General features: G+C 41.1%; 5 non-coding genes across 5 annotated transcripts; 1 reads left to right on the top strand and 4 right to left on the bottom strand.

Annotated features, from left to right (window-relative positions):
- Positions 1-2383: 2383 nt before the first annotated feature.
- Positions 2384-2525, bottom strand: LOC138227356 (U4 spliceosomal RNA). Its single transcript, XR_011184941.1, has one exon. It is a non-coding gene; the product is annotated as a U4 spliceosomal RNA (small nuclear RNA).
- A 2244-nt stretch (positions 2526-4769) lies between these two features.
- Positions 4770-4841, top strand: trnag-ucc (transfer RNA glycine (anticodon UCC)). The gene has a single exon. It is a non-coding gene; the product is annotated as a tRNA-Gly (tRNA).
- Positions 4842-12605: 7764 nt separating this feature from the next.
- Positions 12606-12679, bottom strand: trnai-aau (transfer RNA isoleucine (anticodon AAU)). The gene has a single exon. It is a non-coding gene; the product is annotated as a tRNA-Ile (tRNA).
- Positions 12680-13509: 830 nt separating this feature from the next.
- trnag-ucc (transfer RNA glycine (anticodon UCC)) lies at positions 13510-13581 on the bottom strand. The gene has a single exon. It is a non-coding gene; the product is annotated as a tRNA-Gly (tRNA).
- Positions 13582-16935: 3354 nt separating this feature from the next.
- Positions 16936-17017, bottom strand: trnas-gcu (transfer RNA serine (anticodon GCU)). Its single transcript has one exon. It is a non-coding gene; the product is annotated as a tRNA-Ser (tRNA).
- Positions 17018-17465: the final 448 nt, after the last annotated feature.

Here is a 17465-nt window from a genome sequence, read left to right as displayed (position 1 = left end):
CAACTAGTCTTAAACTTCAGCTACAAATTCTGGTAACATGGCAATATACAGTATAGTAATGACAAACACAAAACTAATTACATTAACACACTAACTCAAAACCACATTTTGATTCAAATATACATTTTAAAATGTACAACTTCTATATTTCCAAGAAAAAAATATTACATAAAATATAAAATATTACAATGGAAGTTAAGACGATTTTTGTCCACTATTTGCAAACCCTGTCTAATTGTCCTAACAGTTAGAACCAAAAACCTATTATTTTCAGAGTCCAGATCTCTTGGCCCCCTGCCTTGCATATGCATTCTTCAAGTAACACATTGCGTGCTCCTTTATTTCTTTTTCTGTTGATGTAGGGTGGGACTTCAGCACCGCAGCTAGGAGAAAATTATATAATATTACTTCCCAAATAAATGATGATTAATATCTTCTTTAGTATAATCTAAAAAATGAACGGTTTACTAAGCTCAAAGCTGAAATAAATGTATAAAATTTGGCTTGCATCATAGCAGTTGAGCAATAAAGTCTGTCCTAATTAATGAGTACCCAAAGTTTGAAAGTACAACATAGAATAAGAATAAGAGAAACGGCAAAACGATTTTGTGTCATCTTCCCCATTCACACTATTTTATGTGCCATTTTTTTGCTTATTCACATACTATTTTAATCAAAATAATATTAAGAAAGATCTGTATGTATTCAGATAGTATTATTATTGTTCATACTTACTCGTCAAAAGAGGATTGCTGAGATATTTTCGGATATACTTCTACGTTTGAAAAACGTGTCCAAAATGGTGACCAACGAATACTAGCAATGCATTGTGGTATATAACCGGAAAATATGCTGGGTTCGATATTTTCTCAACGTATGCGTTTATTAATGTTGTCGATATTATGGTTGAAATTTAACATTGATAATACATCGCTGCTATGAGCTGATGTGCAATTTTAACGCATGCAATAAGTAAGGATCGGTCACTGTTGTATGGTATTATATATAATGACATTATGGAATAGGATGGGGACAGGCCTGGCATCACGGGGGGAGGGGGGAATGTCGCCCCTTCAGTTTTGGGCAAAAAGTTTTACCTAACTTAATTTGCACCCTAAAAAAATAGTTGTACTTTGTCAATGGTCAGACAACACTAAATGACACGAACAGTCACTCAGTCTGTTTGATGGGCAGAAGGGCTATCCGTCCAGGAACTGCGCATATTATTGAGTGTCAACATTACGATCCTGTTTGCTCAGGTGGACCGATTCCTTGCAGTAGTTTATCATTATACTTAAAATCGTTATATAACTAGGACTAGTTATAGCAGTCTGTGCTTTCTGTTGGTTTTACAACATTTTTTTCTTAACGATTCAGAACGTCCATGTAGCTGCAAAAATGAACGCTTATGGTACTTTTCGCTCCAGGCAATACAAACCTTGAGAGTGACGAAAAATGTGAAACTGAACTTCATCGCAAATACCAGATTGCTAGTCGTTATCTTCTATCATGAAGCACTAATCAATGGCATAGCTGCAAGATTTCATTTGGGTAGCTGCACCGTACAGCTCCGTTTCAACCGAAATATCACTCCCCCCTCAGAATTTCAGACACCCCCCTACAGATTTTTCCTCGGGCACCGCGCACTGATGGGGGACTTTTGTCAAGAAAATAAAAATAGAAACTCTATAGGCACTCAAACATTTTACTGTTTTTTTTCAGGCAGGTGGCAAGACCCCCTCAGCAAAACCCTTGTATGCCAAGCTGTGGGCATTGATCCGTCGAATATACGTATATTTACGGCGAAATTACGGCTATACGTATATATACGTCGCCTCGACGTATAATCAACGTCGAATTGCAACCGTAAAATCGACGACATGAATAAACGCATATATAACGTCGAAAAAACATCTAACACAGTGCCTGAGGCTTTTTACTGTATGTATCGTGTGTGCCGCAACTAGGAGTATACGGCACTCTGCACAGTGTACGAAGTAAATTATTTTCGCAGTAATTAATTTATTATATTTACTATATTTATTATACACGTGTAAATTAATTGCTGCGAAAATAATTTACTTCGTACACTGTGCAGAGTGCCGTATACTCCTAGTTGCGGCACACACGATACATACAGTAAAAAGCCTCAGACACTGTGTTAGATGTGTTTTCGACGTTATATATGCGTTTGTTAATGTCGTCAATTTTACGGTTGCAATTCGACGTTGATTATACTTCGAGGCGACGTATATATACGTATAGCCGTAATTTCACCGTAAATATACGTATATTCGACGAATCAATGCCCACTGGGAACAAGCTCGCTTCTTTCTACCATGATGTCACCATGACCAAATCTGTCTTTAAACACCTTGCTCAGTCTCTAACGAGACTGTCAAAAATTGCTTTCGCCGATTGTATTGCAAACCGGCGGAAGCGGGGTATTGGGAAAAGTTTTCAACTAGCAATAATCCCGCCTCGGCTAAACCTCACAGGCTACGATACTGCCACTGCGCAAAGCTGACGGTTGCCAGGCAACCGCGGGGATCCTATGGAAATCGTTATCAATCGTCTCATGGCATGTCGTTGCTGTAACGCTTCATATTTGTCGTCTTCTTCTAGCTTGAGGTTTTGAAGAATTTCATGACAGACAAGGGCTCCGTTGGGAACAAAGAAACCCGTTGATTCTTTTCAGCAGCAGAAATACAACCCTTTAAATACAAGATGACAGAACAATGACGAAGGGCATGCCGGGAGGAACTCATGCACTACAGAGGAAAGGGGGCGGGCACGTACAGTTCACATTCAAGCCACAAGTACTCTTCTCGGATGTTGCACAAACAAATCCTAACGTCTTGAAAGCATTGCGGCATGTTTGTGTCCCACTTCCCGTGGCTGCAGGATGACTGACATGAACGGAGAAACACAATCTGTGGCGTTTAGCGTGACATAGTCTTGCAGGCATCGTGCTGTCTCACTGCAATACTATACCGCTGGAGGAAACAGTCCATCTGGCCATGAAACTCATTTGAACGTCTAGCTACAGCAACTAACAATATCATGATTTATTCAGGATGTGTGGAATCAGCACGTCCCGGAGACAGCTTCCGAAATCGTGAGCATTCTCTGGTGGTAGGGGCGTTCAAGATGACGCTCAGGTGGGAGGTAAAGTTTAGTGTTTGAGGATTTTTTTTGAGTTTTTCATGACCTGAATGTTAATTTTTGCTTTTTTTGACTACAGAAAAATAAGGACTAAACACTACTTGTTTAAACTTCAGTTATAATTGAAAGAAAAAAAAACGATTTTTTTTAGGTTTAAGAATTTCGATATGAGTAACACTGGGAAAAGAAAAGAGAGTGCTGGGTCTTCGAAGGAGAAGTCTAAGAAACCTCAATCGTATATGTATAGCACTACAAGAAAATTGATGGCAACTAAAGGGAAAAGTGAAGCAGCTGGAGGGGACGTGGAAAGAGTGCTGGAGATGCGCTCGTACGCGAGCGTTCGCAGCCCAAGTGAGACTCAGCTGCCAGAGGAAGAGCCGGAGTCCCTGCCCAGCACACCTGTGAAAACCCCGGCAGCCAAGAGGGGAAGGGGCGACCTGACGCTGGAGGAGCTCCAGACCAACATCTTCAACATGATGGCACAGAGCATGGGTGAGCTGAAGGAAATGATTTGATCTAATACAGTCGCAATCGAAAGTCTTAAAAAGTCCATGGACTGTGTGTTTAAAGAGGTTGAAGACTTAAAGAGTGAAGTAAAAGTTCTTAAACAAGTAAATACCAAACAAGAAAAGCATATTAAAGAACTTGAATTGAAAGTGAACGATGTAGATAGATACCGTCGATGATGGAATTTAAAATTATTTGGAGTTAAAGAGGAACGTGATAAGGACCTTGTTGCAACAGTGAAGGGTATCTGTAAAAGGACCCTGCCGGACCAGGAGGACGTAATATCGGCCATTGACTTTTTTCACAGGCTCGGGAGAGCGAACATGTCTGGGCAAGTGCGCCCCAGATCGATTATAATACAGTTCACCAAGAGGACGGCGAGGGACATGCTGTGGCGAGCGGCGAGGGGGAATGAGTATTTGAATGGGAACAAACTGAGGTTTGCAGAGGACCTGTCTGCCGCGGACAGGAGTACCAGGAACCAGCTGTGGCCCCAGGTTGAAGCTGCCAGAAGAGAGGGGAGGAGAGCCTACTTTGTGGGAGCGAGGGCCTTTGTGGACGGGAAGGAGATTTGCTCCCAGTGACTGCTCAGTTAATGATTATGTTTGGTTATATTTGTTATACCAGTATATACTAGTGTTTCTTTAGTGTTAGTTTGGAATGGTGTAGTTAAGTGTTAAGGACTGTTATAGTTCTGGTTCTTTGAAAAACTCAATAGTTTAGACAGTCTTAGAGTTAGTTATTTGCTTTTGTGTATGTCTTTTTCATGAATGCCAGAGGTACTCGAAATGTTGTTAAAAGAAAAACTGTGTGCTGAGTTTTATTTTTTACAGGAAACGCATGCATGTTGAAACTAAAGTTTATAAATAATTGAGAAATATTAAAGCAAGGAAAATATGATACGTGTAAAATATACAATTTGATCACATAATTACTTAATTACCTCTGGTAGTTAAATGCTTTTTTCTGCTGCGTTTCTTTTCTCTTGTACATGACTCTGATCCTCTTGTTGTATTTGTATTTGTAAATTCTGTTTAATAAAAAAAAAATTAAAAAAAGCATTCTCTGGTGGTGTCCTGCAGGCTTCCTGTGGGTGTGCGTTGGTGGTATAGTGGTGAGCATAGCTGCCTTCCAAGCAGTTGACCTGGGTTCGATTCCCGGCCAACGCAGTGGCGAATGTTTTCAAATGCTGTCATGAGCCTTGGATTGTGACTAGCAAAGCGAAGCCTTTTGAAAGAGCTAAAGCACTGAAAAACGGAATTGAGGGAGAATCTTACAGGGGATTCTGAGCGGTGTCTGCATACACGCAGTCCGATACGGGTGCTGAAAGCTTGAGCTACTCTCAATGTCATGCTGGCTTTCCCCGGAGTAAATCTGTTACATTGAAAGAATGCTTCTCGCAGGTTCAAAAAGGGACCCTTGTTAATTGGAGAAATCAATGATTTCGAATGAATTCTGTATGTGTTAAAAGACAGCTATACACAGAAAACATGCAGGACACTGCTCATGATGTTTCCCGAGCCGAAACACAGTGCGTTTTTTCAAGCCATCTGACAAAGCCCGCCCACTGAAAACTGCAGCAGATCGTGTAAAGACGTTCAACTTTGTAACTACTGCACGCACAGGAAGCAGAATAAATTCCTCTTTTCAAACTGTCAAAGGTTTGCTTTACGAACGCCGCAGGACATCGCACAATCTCTTTTGAACAGGGACAAACGATTTCTTATGGGGCGCAGTAAGTACTGTTACTGTCACTGCTCGATACCGACGTTGGCCTACTATACCATGTTCAGCCACTGCTAGAAAATGTACGGCTCTAGCACCGGAGCAAACAACAGGAGGGCCAATGTCGAACAGGCACACGTGTCAAACATGGAGAGCGATGAGAATGGGATTCGAACCCATGCCTGCAGAGCACAATGGATTAGCAATCCATCACCTTAACCACTCAGCCACCTTGTCGACGAAACTGGGCTGTCCGGACATGGGTTGGCGCGCTCCAGATGATCTTTTTTTTTTTTTCCCCACGTACTCGAGGGTCATTTTCCTGTTCCACATGTGATTTCAACATTTTCCTTGGGAGATGTCAAGCCAGCAAGCCACTGCTGTGGTTCAGTGGCCAGTGTGGAGTTCAGTGGCCCTGTTGTACACAGAAAGCACATTGAGCTCCTTGGACATGAAAAGTTCCAGATAAAAGCCATTTGTCATCCTTTCTCTTGGTGTCGATGTTGCTATTGTATGTAAAGGTGGCAACTTGCTCAGCGAGCAGGCGGAGCACACACCGAATGCAGATGTGTCTGAGTGGTGTGTCCAAGTGGCTGCAAAAGGACAACACTCCTGGGGCGCTGTGGCTTAGTTGGTTAAAGCGCCTGTCTAGTAAACAGGAGATCCCCGCCTACGGCTAGACTTAATTAAAGGCAAGTATTCATTTCCTGTCTTTAACGCGACTTGTTTTTCTTAAAATGGATGCAACTTGCAAAACATGAAATACAAGCCTTGCTAATCAGCGCTAGCGGCTGGCAAAAAAAAGGAGTCAGCTATTTTTTTTTTCTTTAACCTTAACCCTGCTAACGGAGAAGAGTTAAACGACCGAGTCTATGCAGCTTAAACGGTGCGCAAGTCAGGTTCTTAGCTGAAAGGGTGGTAAATCACGCTCACCCCAGTCCTTAATCTTTTAAAGAGGATACAAAATTGAACCTAGTCGCCACATCACATACATCCTGTTAAATGATAAAAAGGTAACATCTATCCTCGCTCCAGAGTAAATCTCACGTTGAGGGCATCTTTTTTTTCACTTTACCGTGAGTCGGGCTCGGCTGCACAGAGGAGAGAGCAGAGCAATGAGGTCACAGGGACAGGGGAGTCACACGCTGGCGGTTTGAATACGCGGAAGATCACTGAGGGATCCACAGTATGTGGACCCTCCGCTCGCCATCAGTCCACACTCCGGACTCTGAATCCTGCCATCCGAGTTAAGATCTCGGCGGAACCTGAGGCGCAGTTCCTTCTTAAAACGTAATCTGGTGAGCATTTCTAGAATCGCACTTGTATATATGCAGCCTTTAATGTGTTGCTAGGTTAAAATTGATGACTTCTTGTATTTCAGTAGGCAACTGCCCTCTTGATTTTGGATTTAATTTCTTTATTACAGGGGCGCTTTTATGAAGACAGAGTCATGTTCAGGTACTTTGCTTGATGGAGGAAGCTCATTTCGGACTCTGTGATCTGCTCACCTGGAAAGGTCTGCTGTACTACTACAAGAGAGAAGTAGGGTCTGGAAGAAGGGACAATTTTATGATGCTTTGGAAGATAGTTTTTTTTTTTCTTATACTGAAAATGAAAAGTAGTTGTTTCTATATGGACTCAGTCTTTGGAATTTGTATATTTATACATTTCAGTGAACCCTCAGCCATTCCTTCTGTATTGTAATTCAATTTCTCTTTTAAAATTCCTTCCCCACTTCTAGGACCTGCAGTTGCTGAACTCCACAATGGCTTCTATTGGAAAGTCTGTGACTGAGACCATTATTTATTTAGGAGCAATGAGCAATTCTTATATAAATGCAATAAAATCATTATGCTCAAACTATGAGAGAGAATTTTAAGGATAATTTAAGAAATCAGTCTTAGCTTGTTTCTATACACAGATGGTATTATTTATTTTCAAAGGAAACCCGTGAGGATTCCCCTGGTGTGCAAGATGTGCCTGAATACTTTTGATCAGCTTCCTGCTCACTTCAAGAGGGCGTGTATGAAGCACGCCACGGCAGAAGAGATCAGGTGGCCTCTCAACAGGCGAGGGAGGACATGATGAATCACCTGAAGAACGGGGTCATCGTGGATTACCACAGAATAGAGATCAAAGGACACTTTGTGGGCTTGAAATACAAAGAAAATCATGTTCTATGGGACAAGATAAATACAAAACTTAAGCTTTTATTTTAATTAGATTTATTTATAAAGCATAAACAATCATTTATTACATTAATATATGTGAAAATAACATTTTAGTATCATACGTTTAGTATATTTAGTCCCTAATGCTGAAAGAAATGATCATAGAACATGACATCTAACCTTACCTGCTGTGTTTTTAATCCCTATTGCTCAATGCATGGTGAAAGCATTGCATACATATGTCTGACAATGAGGAATGGGCCCCTGAGACAGTCATTTGCCTGTTTCACAAATGATCGTATTTTACTAGAGATTCTGTTTGGGATTCAGATGTGCATTCGGACAGCAATCCCTTTCAAGAAATGATATGTTCTGGATGAGGTCAAAGGTGCTGGAACACTGTATTTAGGATGTGTTTGCAGAGACTGTGTGTCTCCTGCTTCAACGCAGTGAGAAATAGATGTGCTCCTGTAATTCATTGGTACATGCCCAGGGCAGTAAGCAGTCTGAGGATTTATTTCCAGACGGCATAGAGCAGTGAAGCAGTGAAGTAGTGCAACACACTGGATCATTATATTATTAGAATCTATTCTACTTAAATTATTACATTATACACAATTTGAGTTCATTTTAAAAAGTAAAAGGTAATGAAAGGAATGCATTTTCGTAAGAAAGATAATACCGATATGCATGTGATAATCTTCCTTATATCATGTAGTGCGTCATTTGGACACTTTGTGGGATTGAAATACAAAGAAAATCATGTTCTATGGTACAAGATAAATACAAAACTTAAGCTTTTATTTTAATTAGATTTGTTTATAAAGCATAAGCAATCATTTATTATATTAATATATGTGTGTAGCGGCGAGGCTTATTAATAAGGCAGAATTAAGTGTTCTGAGCCTTCCCAAATGAGGCCCCATTTCTCTGTTCATCTCTGTGGTGCAGCCACAGAGAGACTATTCATGCAGGGTGATTTAAGGTCCTAGGACAGCTCCCAAAGGGGGATGCACTTAGCTAAGCCTGGCTATCATGATCAATGGTCATCCATTGGCGCCTTTCTGTCTAGGGAGTGCCAGTTGGACATCTGGACTGCATTACTAAGTGTCAGGACTAAGTGACTCATATCTCACCTTGATCAATCAATCAGGGACTGGTAGGGCCGAGTAACCCACGTGGGACTCTGATGCCCATGGAACTTTCAGCCAATCAATGAGCTGAAGTTCCTCCAGGTAAAAACAGGCAACACAGAGAGCCTGTGAGATTCAGTAAGATTCAGAAGGGAGGATTCAGAGGATTCTGTGAACAATTCTAAAGGGAATTCAAAGGAGAATTCCAGGGCAGGGCGGCCCAGGAGCAGAAGGCTCCCAAGGGCAGGACATTCTCGCAGCGCGCCTCCTGACCATCCTGAGACTCAGCCCGGACAACCACGGAACGGCCAGTGTGTCCGAGTGCCAGAACTTTCCTTTGTTCTAAGAGTCTAGAGCGGAGGTTGCCAGAGAATAACCAGAGGATCCACCCGAGGTTAGCACCAGCAGCAGGCCTCGTGAACAGGTCGGAACTGTGGACAGCTGAATCACTATTCAGAACTAGCTCTTCATCAGAAACGAACCGGTCCTCTTCCTGACTTGCTGGGACCCACAGTCATCTTTTCTCCTGTGCACAAACTTTGCTAGTTAAAGCCCACAGTGAGCATCAGCAGCGCAGCGTCGCAAGCCGCACAGCACAGCCTGGCACGGAGCCAGAGAGCGCGGATTGGACAGCAACAGCCTGCAACTGTTTCTTTGTGCCCGCAGGAAGATCTGAATCCCCAAAGATTGGATGAGTATTCAACTTCAATGCATTGGAGCTCGAGAATTCAATTGTTATCCCAACCAGTTGATATCAATTTAATTCCTAAGAGTTATGTACTTGTTTGAGTATCTAATGTAGAAGTTATAACCAAGTTCATTAACGAAACGGTCTTAATGAATGATATACTGAACGTATGTCCTCTTGATATGTGTAACACTTCGTAACTGACTGAATATATATCTTTTGTATTCTGATAACCCTCTCGATAAGATCTGTTAGGTTTACATGCATATTTTATGTATTAATAAATGTATCCTCGTGTATTAGTACCTGTGTGTGCGCGTTGTTTGAGTTATGTCACATGGTTGGATTCTAAAGCCATCAAAAGAATCAACTTTGTGATTTACTGCTACAATTAATAATTGTCTCAGTAAATGCCCAAACCCTACAGAACTGGTGCCTTCAGAGAGCCACTACATTTAATTTTGCTATGGCAACATTACATATTTGGCGTCCCTGAGCCGGTTTTCTTACATGTGAAAATAACATTTTAGCATCATATTATTACATACAGGTCTCTAGCTTCAACACAGTGATATATATATATACTCAGTGATTTATTGGTACATGCCCAGGTCAATAATCAGAATGAGGATTTATTTCCAGATGGGCTACAGGTAGTGTTGTGAAATACTTCAACACACTGGATCGCAGATTTAGACCCCCTGCACTCTTACTCCTTAAAAACCAAAGAAATGAAGATATGTAGCAATCACATTGCAACAGGGCTGACAGTGACTTAATGCTTATACTAGTGGACTTCTGGTACCTTTAGGGTACGGTGTTCCCTGAAGGGCTCTCAAACCCCACATTTCAGATGCCTAGCTGTTTTGCTGATGTGTTGCACCTCAGAATTACTTTTAAACCTTACCTCTGGTATCTTTAATCCCTATTGCTCAACGCATGGTGAAAGTATTGCATAAATGTGTCTGAAAATGAGCAATGGGCACCTGAGAGACTCATTTGCCTGTTTCATAAATGATCATATTTGACTAGAGATTCTGTTTGGGATTCAGTTGTGCATTCTGACAGCAATCGCTTTCAAAAAACGATACATTCTGGATGAGGTCAAGGTGCAGGAACACTGTATTTAGGATGTGTTTGCACTTATTCTGTGTCTCTAGCTTCAACACAGCGATATATGTATATGCTCACTGATTTTTTGGTACATGCCCAGGGCAATAATCATTATGAGGATTTATTTCCTGATGTGCTAGGGGTAGTGTTGTGAAATACTTCAACACACTGGATCGCAGGTTTAAACCGCCTGCACTCTTACTCCTTAAAAACCAACAAATGCAGATATGTAGCAATCATATTGTAGCTGACACTCATTTGCCTGTTTCACAAATGATCATATTTTACTAGAGATTCTGTTTGGGATCCGGATGTGCATTCTGACAGCAATCTCCTTATCGCGGCTTTGCCCTTCTTGCCTCTTTGGACAATATCTCCATCTTGTGGTCGTTATTGGTAATGTCTAGACAACATCTCCATCTTGTGGTCGTTGTTGGTAATGTCTTCTTATGCCCTTTTTTATTTTAATTCTCTATTAGTTGATTCTAGAATCTCTACAATGGAGATGAAAACATCAGTTTTATAGCAGACAATATGACATTATTTATAGTCCAATTAGAAACTTATTACCCTGTTTTTAACATAATAACAAATTAAAATTGATTAAAACTAAGTTTGGAACACCAGGGAACATAACAAATGATTTTTAGGAAAACCATGAGGTTCTCTGTGTCCAATGCCTGCAAGGGGAGAAAGCTAGAATCCTTTGATTTTTTCAAAATTTGAAAATAAACATCATATAACAACAGCTTTCATTCCTAGGAGTGAAAAATAACCATTTGTGAAGACATAGTAGTTTCTAAAACACTACAATAAAGTTAAAAACATCAGTTTTATATTACATTATTTTTAGTGAAATTAGTCATTTTTTGCACTATTTTTAATAAAATATCTAATTAAAAGTGATTAAAATTAAGTTTGGAACAACAAGGAACACAAAAAAAAAAAAGATTTTTAGGAAAACCATGAGGTCCTCTGTGCCCGATGCCTGCAAGGGGAGAAAGCTAGAATCCTAAAAAAAAGTTATCAATTCTAGAGCCTAAGAGGAAAACAAGACAAATGTATATCTCCAAATAATTTTATGTGCTTCAGAAGAGCCCAGGAAAGTTTTTTGCATACATGAAACCACGCCCGTTTGCACATAAGCAGACATGGTTTACGCTCTTACCAACGCGATGGAAAGCAAAACAAAGCAAAGCAGAGCAAAACAAAACGAACAAACGAAAACCCTCACGTCCCGCACTTGCATATAACGCCGTTACGTGCCCAAGCGGTATTGTAGTCATCCTAGCACTGCACCCCGGGGCGTACGGTATATGGGAACGAGCACACGCCACGAATCGTCTCGAATCACTCCCTACAGCTGTAAGGCGCCTTGAAGCGTGCACCCCCAACATTCTTCTTTGCGCATCTGTGAAAGGTAAACTCTTGAGCAAACTCTGAACCAGCTCTAAGGAAACTAATCTGATTAGACGTTACTTTGACTCATCTTTTTACTCTCAGTGCTGGATTGCTCAAACTCCAGCTAGGGTTAGGTTTAACATTCCCACGCTACTTAGACACTTTGTTTACACTCAGTGCTGGATTTTGGGAACTTCAGGACGAGTGGGAATTTTCTCCTATCTGTCAATTCTGTTTTGTTTTGGAGACTCTTGGCTGCCTATATTGTACAGTGCAGCGTGAAGGAAACATTTTCCAAAACTGTGTCAGCTCAAAAGTTGTAAGAAAACCTCTCCAGCTGCTTTACCTCTCTTCATTTTTGTCATTTAATGTGACAATCGATGTATAACTGGAGCCTCACATATGCAAATGGTGAGGCTCCAGTTCGACACCACTTTACAGTATATGACAAAAACATGGCAGACTGTGCCGGACCAGCTGGTAACTTCCGCTTATTTTGACCATATTAAACATTGGAAATCTTCCCACTTGCATTTGTGACACTTGATTTTGGCTCCACCTAAGACACTCTTAAATCTTCAAACACTTTTCTCTTCTCCCGCAACACTCTTGTCTGTCGGCACTGTGTGGCAGCGTTGCAGGACAACCCATCTCACCACGGAAAGGAACCTAACAGCTTTGGTAAGAGAGGAGAAAAGGACATGGCCCATACGGGGCTCGAACCCGCGACCTTGGCGTTATTAGCACCACGCTCTAACCAACTGAGCTAACCAGCCTCGTGACAGTGCCCCTCTCTGTGCTGCAAAAAATCGAACTCAGGGAATTTCTTTTGTCCTCCTTTGAATAGAAAGCCGTGTAATTCAGTGTACGGGCTTTCTCATGCAGTTTCATGGTTTCACAGCATTATTCAGCTGATTTTAAATGTACCTAAAGGAGAAACATTATTGAAGACCATCAATTACCAAGAACTTTTGTCAAAGGTTTTGGTGGTCATTTTTAATGACCACAGAGCACTATGACCTCGGTTTTACATCTCATCCAAAAGACAGCGCCCTTTTACAACACAGCTTCTCCGTCACTATATTGGGAGATTGGGACCCACACAGACCTCAGGGTGAGCGCCTCCCCGCTGGCCCCATTAACACCACTTCCAGCTGGAAGCTTTGTTTTTCCCTGTAGCTCACCCTCATCCAGGTACTGACCTGGCTCACACCTGCTTAGCTTCAGTGGGTTTTCAGTTGCGAGTTGCAAAAGTTGGGATGCAAGTGATGGAGCCGTTCGCTGCAAAAGCCACTGCATTGGCCAGGAATCGAAACCAAGCCTCCTGCGTGGCAGGCGAGAGTTCTAACAATGAACCACCAATGCTCAATACCTGTACCTTCAAAAAAGACGCTTTTTTGGTGCTGTGTGCAAAAAGCGTCGACATCTACTTCCAGCTGCAAAATGCCATCCGCGGACGCTGTGAATTTATTTATTTAGACACCGCTCAGAATCCCCTGTAAGATTCTCCTTCAATTCCGTTTTGCAGTGCTTTAGCTCTTTCAAAAGGCTTCGCTTTGCTAGTCACAATCCAAGGCTTGTGACAGCATTTGAAAACACTTGCCACTGCGTTGGCCGGGAATCGAACCCGGGTCAACTGCTTGGAAGGTAGCTATGCTCACCACTATACCACCAACACATGCCCGGGGGAGCCCTCCAGGACACCACCAGAGAATGCTCACGATTTCAGAAGCTGTCTCCGGGACGTGCTGATTCCACACATCCTGAATAAATCATGTTATTGTTAGTTGCTGTAGCTAGACGTTCAAATGAGTTTCATGGCCAGATGGACTGTTTCCTCAAGTGGTATAGTATTGCAGTAAGACAGCACGATGCCTGCAAGACTATGTCACGCTAAACGCCACAGATTGTGTTTGTCCGTTCGTGTCAGTCGTCCTGCAGCCACGGGAAGTGGGACACAAACATGCTGCAATGCTTTCAAGACATTAGGATTTGTTTGTGCAACATCCGAGAAGAGTACTTGTGGCTTGAATGTGACTGAGCAAGGTGTTTAAAGACAGAGACTGAAAACTGTTAAAGGATGAGTCAAAGTAACGTCTAATCGGATTAGTTTCCTTAGAGCTGGTTCAGAGTTTGCTCAAGAGTTTACCTTTCACAGATGCGCAAAGAAGAATGTTGGGGGTGCACGCTTCAAGGCGCCTTACAGCTGTAGGGAGTGATTTCAGACGATTCGTGGCGTGTGCTCATTCCCATATACCGTACGCCCCGGGGTGCAGTGCTAGGATGACGTACAATACCGCTTGGGCACGTAACGGCGTTATATGCAAGTGCGGGACGTGAGGGTTTTGCGTTTGTTCGTTTTGTTTTGCTCTGCTTTGCTTTGTTTTGCTTTCCATCGCGTTGGTAAGAGCGTAAATAAAAAGGCGATTCCTGCGTCTACCACTAATGTAAGAGCTATTTCAAGTGCGCCGTGGTGCGGCTTTTCAAATGCTTAACAGGATGATTTTGCATGCACACGTGCTTTCATGCAGTCGTGTGTGCAACCATGTCTGCTTACGTGCAAACGGGCGTGGTTTCATGTATGCAAAAAACTTTCCTGGGCTCTTCTGAAGCACATAAAATTATTTGGAGATATACATTTGTCTTATTTTCCTCTTAGGCTCTAGAATTGATAACTTTTTTTTCATTTTTGGCATTTTTCATCATTTTCCAGAAAGTGGTTGCAAGCCCGATATCATGCGAAGAAACTTCAGGATTCGGGGATCAGTCAATGGATTTTCTTCAAAGTTGGATTTTTGCACTCTGTGGACCAAGAGATGTTGTTCTATAATGTTTTTTTTTTTTCAAATTTAAAAATATCATTTTTTCATGGAGCTTTGAATGTGATGGATTCACCCTCCTTTAGCCAGGACAGAGCTCCAGGAGCCTGGGTAGGATTCTAGCTTTCTCCCCTTGCAGGCACCTGGCACAGAAGACAATATTTTTTTCCTTAAAATCTTTTTTTTTGTGTTCCTTGTTGTTCCAAACTTAATTTTAATCACTTTTAATTAGAGATTTTATTAAAAATAGTGCAATAAATGACTAATTTCACAAAAATTAATGTAATATAAAACGGATGTTTTCAACTTTATTGTAGTGTTTTAGAAACTAATATGTCTTCAAAAATGGTTGTTTTTCACTCCTATGAATGAAAACTGTTGTTATATGATGTTTTTTTTTTCAAATTTTAAATGATCATTTTTTCATGGAGCTTTGAAGGGGATGGATTCACCCTCCTTTAGCCAGGACAGAGCTCCAGGAGCCTGGGTAGGATTCTAGCTTTCTCCCCTTGCAGGCACCTGGCACAGAAGACATCATTTTTTTCCTTAAAATCTTTTTTTTTTGTGTTCCTTGTTGCTCCAAACTTAATTCTATTCACTTTTAATTAGAGATTATATTAAAAATAGTGCAATAAATGACTAATTTCACTAAAAATACTAAAAGTAATATAAAACGGATGTTTTTAACTTTATTGTAGTGTTTTAGAAACTAATATGTCTTCAAAAATGGTTATTTTTCACTCCTAGGAATGAAAGCTGTTGTTATATGACGTTTATTTTCAACTTTTGAAAAAGCAAAGGATTCTAGCTTTCTCCCCTTGCAGGCATCGGACACAGAGAACCTCATGGTTTTCCTAAAAATCATTTTTTATGTTCCCTGGTGTTCCAAACTTAGTTTTAATCAATTTTAATTTGTTATGTTACAAACAGGGTAATAAAGTCTTAATTGGACTATAACTAATGTCATATTGTCTGCTACAAAACTGATATTTTCAGCTCTATTGTAGAGATTCTAGAATCAACTTATAAAGAATTGAAATGAAAAAAGGGCATAAGAAGACATTACCAACAACGACCACATGATGGAGATATTGTCTAGACATTACCAACAACGACCACAAGATGGAGATATTGTCTAGACATTACCAACAACGACCACAAGATGGAGATATTTTCCAAAGAGGCAAGAGGGGCAAAGCTGCGATAAGGTAAAATCATTTTTTGAAAGAGATTGTTGTCAGAATGCACATCCGTATCCCAAACAGAATCTCTAGTAAAATATGATCATTTGTGAAACAGGCAAATGAGTGTCAGCTACAATATGATTGCTACATATCTGCATTTGTTGGTATTTAAGGAGTAAGAGTGCAGGTTTAAACCTGCGATCCTGTGTTGAAGAATTTCACAACACTACCTCTAGCACATATGGAAATAAATCCTCATAATGATTATTGCCCTGGGCATGTACCAAAAAATCAGTGAGCATATATATATATATCACTGGGTTGAAGCTAGAAACACAGAATAACTGCAAACACATCCTAAATACAGTGTTCCAGCACCTTTGACCTCATCCAGAACGTATCATTTCTTGAAAGGGATTGCTGTCCGAATGCACATCTGAATCCCAAACAGAATCTCTAGTAAAATACGATCATTTGTGAAACAGGCAAATGACTGTCTCAGGGGCCCATTTCTCATTGTCAGACACATGTATGCAATGCTTTCACTGTGCATTGAGCAATAGGGATCAAAAACACCGCAGGTAAGGTTAGAAGTCATGTTCTATGATCATTTCTTTCAGCATTAGGGACTAAATATACTAAACGTATGATGCTAAAATGTTATTTTTACATATATTAATGTTATAAATGATTGCTTATGCTTTATAAACAAATCTAATTATAATAAAAGCTTAAGTTTTGTATTTATCTTGTACCATAGAACATGATTTTCTTTGTATTTCAAGCCCACAAAGTGTCCAAATGATGCACCTTTGACCTCATCCAGAACGTATCATTTCTTGAAAGGGATTGCTGTCCGAATGCACATCTGAATCCCAAACAGAATCTCTAGTAAAATACGATCATTTGTGAAACAGGCAAATGACTGTCTCAGGGGCCCATTTCTCATTGTCAGACACATGTATGCAATGCATTCACTGTGCATTGAGCAATAGGGATCAAAAACAGAAGGGAAACAGACATGGAAACCAACGAGGATGGGATTTGAACCCATGCGTGCAAAGCACAATGGATTAGCAATCCATCGCCTTAACCACTCGGCCACCTCGTTAACAAAACTGGGCTGTCCCAACTGGGTTGGCGCGCTCCAGATGATCTTTTTCTTTTTTTTCCCTCGTACTCGAGGGTCAGTTTCCTGTTCCACATGCGATTTCAACATTTTCCCTGGGAGATGTCAAGCCAGCAAGCCACTGCTGTGGTTCAGTGGCCAGCGTGGAGTTCAGTGGCCCTGTTGTACACAGAAAGCACATTGAGCTCCTTGGACATGAAAAGTTCCAGATAAAAGCCATTTGTCATCCTTTCTCTTGGTGTCGATGTTGCTATTGTATGTAAAGGTGGCAACTTGCTCAGCGAGCAGGCGGAGCACACACCGAATGCAGATGTGTCTGAGTGGTGTGTCCAAGTGGCTGCAAAAGGACAGCACTCCCGGGGCGCTGTGGCTTAGTTGGTTAAAGCGCCTGTCTAGTAAACAGGAGGCCCTGGGTCTGAATCCCAGTGGA

Source organism: Lepisosteus oculatus, unplaced genomic scaffold (assembly GCF_040954835.1).
Source record: "Lepisosteus oculatus isolate fLepOcu1 unplaced genomic scaffold, fLepOcu1.hap2 HAP2_SCAFFOLD_347, whole genome shotgun sequence".
NCBI classification, from domain to species: Eukaryota; Metazoa; Chordata; class Actinopteri; order Semionotiformes; family Lepisosteidae; genus Lepisosteus; species Lepisosteus oculatus.
Note: the sequence above shows the minus strand (reverse complement) of the source record. Positions and strands in the feature narration are given on the sequence as shown.